Here is a 6220-nt window from a genome sequence, read left to right as displayed (position 1 = left end):
TGGTTGAAAAATCAAATCTCTGTCCTTGGGTGCAGTCTTAGGTCCCATGCAAGAAATGGGAATGAATTTCAAACACCGGGGAACCATTGATTGCCGGCAAAACATTGAGATGCCTGGTTTTAAATTCTAGTAAATCCAAAACTCGTCTGAATTTCATGAAACTTGGCATGCTATCATGGAGCGGCATCAAAATGTCGTGCTACAAATTTTGTCCCATTTGGGGCAGGTTTGCGTATATGCTTCTCACAAGCTGGAGCTTCTTTCAACAAGCATGATGGTTTTCGGTAGGGAACGTCCCACCTTTGGGGACAAAACGATATCCATTGCCTCTTATTGCTTTCAAGTTTTTTTCTCGTGTCAACATAGAACAACAGGAGTGTTGTGCGAGTTTTTTTGATTTTTCGGGGTTCATTTGGACATTTTTATGCATTAACTGAGTTTTCAATGCATTTTTGTGCATAATTCAAATTTGAACTCCATGCACATGCTCCAGTGCATATAAATTGGTTGAAAAATCAAATATGTGTCGTTGGGTGCATGCTTAGGTCCCAATGCAAGAAATGGGAATGAATTTCAAACACCAGGGCACCGTTGATTGCCGGCAAAACATTGAGATGCCTGGTTTTTAAATTCTAGTAAATCAAAAACTCGCGTGAAATTCATGAAACTTGGCATGCTGTCATGGAGCGGCATCAATATGCCGTGGTACAAATTTGTGCCATATTGGGCAGGTTTGGGTATATGCTTCTGATACGTCTCCAACGTATCTATAATTTTTGATTGCTCCATGATTATCTACTGTTTTGGACATTATTGGGCTTTATTATTCACTTTTATATTATTTTTGGGACTAACCTATTAACCGGAGGCCCGTCCCAGAATTGTTGTTTTTTGCCTATTTCAGAGTTTCGCAGAAAAGGAATATCAAACGGAGTCCAAACGGAATGAAACCTTCGGGAACGTGATTTTTTGAACGAACAAGATCCAGGAGACTTGGACCCTACGTCAAGAAACAAAGGAGGAAGCCACGAGGTAGGGGCGCGCCTACCCCCCCCCCCCCAGGGCGCGCCCTCCACCCTCGTGGGCCCCCTGTTGCTCCACCGACGTACTCCTTCCTCCTATATATACCTACGTACCCCCAAACGATCAGATACGGAGCCAGAAACCTAATTCCACCGCCGCAACCTTCTGTACCCACGAGATCCCATCTTGGGGCCTGTTCTGGAACTCCGCCGGAGGGGGCATCGATCACGGAGGGCTTCTACATCAACACCATAGCCCCTCCGATGAAGTGTGAGTAGTTTACCTCAGACCTTCGGGTCCATATTTATTAGCTAGATGGCTTCTTCTCTCTTTTTGGATCTCAATACAATGTTCTCCCCCTCTCTCGTGGAGATCTATTCGATGTAATCTTCTTTTTGCGGTGTGTTTGTTGAGACCGATGAATTGTGGGTTTATGATCAAGTTTATCTATGAACAATATTTGAATCTTCTCTGAATTCTTTTATGTATGATTGGTTATCTTTGCAAGTCTCTTTGAATTATCAGTTTGGTTTGGCCTACTAGATTGATCTTTCTTGCAATGGGAGAAGTGCTTAGCTTTGGGTTCAATCTTGCGGTGTCCTTTCCCAGTGACAGTAGGGGCAGCAAGGCACGTATTGTATTGTTGCCATCGAGGATAACAAGATGGTTTTTTTAATCATATTGCATGAATTTATCCCTCTACATCATGTCATCTTGCTTAAGGCGTTACTCTGTTCTTATGAACTTAATACTCTAGATGCGTGCTGGATAGCGGTCGATGTGTGGAGTAATAGTAGTAGATGCAGGCAGGAGTCGGTCTACTTGTCTCGGACGTGATGCCTATATACATGATCATACCTAGATATTCTCATAACTATGCTCAATTCTGTCAATTGCCAATTGCTCAATAGTAATTTGTTCACCCACCGTAAAATACTTATGCTCTTGAGAGAAGCCACTAGTGAAACCTATGGCCCCCGGGTCTATCTTCATCATATCAATCTTCCAATACTTAGTTATTTCCTTTGCTTTTATTTTACTTTGCATCTTTATCATAAAAATACCAAACATATTATCCTATCATATCTATCAGATCTCACTCCCGTAAGTGACCGTGTAGGGATTGACAACCCCTTATCGTGTTGGTTGTGAGGATTTATTTGTTTTGTGTAGGTGCGAGGGACTCGCGCGTAGCCTCCTACTGGATTGATACCTTGGTTCTCAAAAATTGAGGGAAATACTTACGCTACTTTGCTGCATCACCCTTTCCTCTTCAAGGGAAAACCAACGCAGTGCTCAAGAGGTGGCAAGAAGGATTTCTGGCGCCGTTGCCGGGGAGGTCTACGCAAAAGTCAACATACCAAGTACCCACCACAATCCCTTATCTCCCGCATTACATTATTTGCCATTTGCCTCTCGTTTTCCTCTCCCCCACTTCACCCTTGCCGTTTTATTCGCCCTCTCTTTTTCGTTTGCTTCTCGTTATGGCTAGTCCTCTATCTTCTCCGTTGTCTCCTGAGAATGAAGTTCTAAATTTTAAACAAAGGGAGGGAGAAAATCTAAAAGACGCTTGGTATAGAATTTGCAATGCTCAAAATAGATCTACCAGGAAGCAATCTACTTTCGTTCTTCTCCGCAATTTTTATGTAGGTGCTAATCCTTGGTATAGATATATCCTTGATACCATTACCGGAGGGAATTTCTTGGGTATCCATACTTTTGATTCTTATAATGCTATGATAGATTTGTTTGGCTCACCACCTCTTTTGGTTAATGGAACTATGTTAACTTTGGAGCATGTAATGCAAAGACTTGAAATTATTGAAAATAATGTTGCTACCGTAGAGTTAATTGAAAATTTGGATAAAAATATCCACAACCGAATCACTCAATATGGATCTAAAGTAGGAGTCACTTTGAAAAATATTAAAGAGAAGGAACCCATAGTTAATGAGAAAATAAATCAGGATTCCACTAGAATCGATAAACTTGAGGATATCATTACCAACTTGGGAACCGCTTTTTCTTCCGTAAAGAATACTCCAAGTCCTCTTACTAAAATTTCCAAGCTTATGTATGTTCCTAAAAATAAGGGTGAATCCTCTAGTAAGGAAACTGCGGATCTCAAATCTATAAGTATTCATCCCAATCTTTTTGCTATCATTAAGGAACCATTTGCTACAAATGAATTTTTCGATCTTGTGCCTAAAGGTTTGATAATCACTAAAAATAAAGAAATTCCTAAGGATGGTAGATGCCTCATTGAAGAATTACCTACCAAAGATGGCAATACCTAGATCTATCCTTGCTTTTATGCCTAACTAGGGGCGTTAAACGATAGCGCTTGTTGGGAGGCAACCCAATTTTATTTTTAGTTTTTTTTGCTTTTTGCTTCTGTTTAGGAATAAATATTTGTTCTAGCCTATGGTTAGATGTGTTTTTATGTTTTAATTAGTGTTTGTGCCAAGTTAAACCTATAGGATCTTCTTGGATGATAGTTATTTGATCTTGCAGAAATTTCCAGAAACTTTCTGTTCACAAAAATAATTGTTAAAAATCACCAGAACGTGATAAAATACTGATTCCAATTGCTGCTGATCAATAAACAAACTGTCTAGGTCGTCCTATTTTTGCTGATTTTTTGGAGTTCCAGAAGTTTGCGTTAGTTACAGATTACTACAGACTGTTCTGTTTTTGACAGATTCTGTTTTTCGTGTGTTGTTTGCTTATTTTGATGAATCTATGGCTAGTAAAATATTTTATAAACCATAGAGAAGTTGGAATACAGTAGGTTTAACACCAATATAAATAAAGAATGAGTTCATTACAGTACCTTGAAGTGGTCTTTTGTTTTCTTTCGCTAACAGAGCTCACGAGATTTTCTGTTGAGTTTTGTGTTGTGAAGTTTTCAAGTTTTGGGTGAAAGATTTGATGGATTGTGGAACAAGGAGTGGCAAGAGCCTAAGCTTTGGTATTCCCATGGCACCCCCAAGATAATCTAAGGACACCATAAATCCAAAGCTTGGGGATGCCCCGGAAGGCATCCCCTCTTTCGTCTACTTCCATCGGTAACTTTACTTGGAGCTATATTTTTATTCACCACATGATATGTGTTTTGCTTGGAGCGTCTTGTATGATATGAGTCTTTGCTTTTTAGTTTACCACAATCATCCTTGCTGTACACACCTTTTGAGAGAGCCATACATGATTTGGAATTTGTTAGAATACTCTATGTGCTTCGCTTATATCTTTTGAGTTATATAGTTTTGCTCTAGTACTTCACTTATATCTTTTAGAGCACATTGGTGGATTTGTTTTATAGAAACTATTGATCTCTCATGCTTCACTTAGATTATTTTGAGAGTCTTAAATAGCATGGTAATTGCTTAAATAATCCTAATATGCTTGGTATTCAAGATTAGTAAAAACTTTCTTATGAGTGTGTTGAATACTAAGAAAAGTTTGATGCTTGATAATTGTTTTGAGATATAAAGATGGTGATATTAGAGTCATGCTAGTTGAGTAGTTGTGAATTTGAGATATACTTGTGTTAAAGTTTGTGATTCCCGTAGCATGCACGTATGGTGAACTGTTATGTGATGAAGTCAGAGCATAATTTATTTATTGATTGTCTTCCTTATGAGTGGCGGTCGGGGACGAGCGATGGTCTTTTCCTAGCAATCTATCCCCCTAGGACCATGCGCGTAATACTTTGCTTTGATAACTTGTAGATTTTTGCAATAAGTATATGAGTTCTTTGTGACTAATGTTGAGTCCATGGATTATACGCACTTTTCTTCCTTCCACCATTGCTAGCCTCTCTAATACCGCGCACTTTTCGTCGGTATCATACACCCACCATAAACCTTCCTCAAAACAGCCACCATACCTACCTATCATGGCATTTCCATAGCCATTCCGAGATATATTACCATGCAACTTTCCACTGTTCCGTTTATTATGACACGCTCCATCATTGTCATATTGCTTTGCATGATCATGTAGTTGACATCGTATTTGTGGCAAAGCCACCATTCATAATTCTTTCATACATGTCACACTTGATTCATTGCATATCCCGGTACACTGCCGGAGGCATTCATATAGAGTCATATTTTGTTCTAAGTATCGAGTTGTAATTGTTGAGTTGTAAGAAAATAAAAGTGTGATGATCTTCATTTTTAGAGCATTGTCCCAAGTGAGGAAAAGGATGATGGAGACTATGATTCCCCCACAAGTCGGGATGAGACTCCGGATGAAAAAAAGAGGCCATAAAAAAGGATAAGGCCCAAATAAAAAAATAAAAAATGAGAGAAAAAGAGAGGAGGGACAATGTTACTATCCTTTTACCACACTTGTGCTTCAAAGTAGCACCCTGATCTTCATGATAGAGAGCCTCTCATTTTATCACTTTCATATACTAGTGGGAATTTTTCATTATAGAACTTGGCTTGTATATTCCAATGATGGGCTTCCTCAAAATACCCTAGGTCTTCGTGAGCAAGCGAGTTGGATGCACACCCACTTAGTTTCTTTTGTTGAGCTTTCATATACTTATAGCTCTAGTGCATCCGTTGCATGGCAATCCCTACTCACTCACATTGATATTTATTGATGGGCATCTCCATAGCCCGTTGATACGCCTATTTGATGTGAGACTATCTTCTCCTTTTTGTCTTCTCCACAACCACCATTCTATTCCACATATAGTGCTATGTCCATGGCTCATGCTCATGTATTGCGTGAAGATTGAAAAAGTTTGAGAACGTCAAAAGTATGAAACAATTGCTTGGCTTGTCATCGGGGTTGTGCATGATTTAAATACTTTGTGTGGTGAAGATAGAGCATAGCCAGACTATATGATTTTGTAGGGATAACTTTCTTTGGCCATGTTATTTTGAGAAGACATAATTGCTTTGTTAGTATGCTTGAAGTATTATTATTTTTATGTCAATGTTAAACTTTAGTCTTGAATCTTTCGGATCTGAATATTCATACCACAATTAAGAAGAATTACATTGAAATTATGCCAAGTAGCACTCCGCATCAAAATTTCTGTTTTTATCATTTACCTACTCGAGGACGAGCAGGAATTAAGCTTGGGGATGCTTGATACGTCTCCAGCGTATCTATAATTTTTTATTGCTCCATGCTATATTATCTACTGTTTTGGACATTATTGGACTTTATTATTCAC

Source organism: Aegilops tauschii, chromosome 7 (genome assembly GCF_002575655.3).
Source record: "Aegilops tauschii subsp. strangulata cultivar AL8/78 chromosome 7, Aet v6.0, whole genome shotgun sequence".
NCBI classification, from domain to species: Eukaryota; Viridiplantae; Streptophyta; class Magnoliopsida; order Poales; family Poaceae; genus Aegilops; species Aegilops tauschii.
This window is presented reverse-complemented; position numbering follows the sequence as displayed.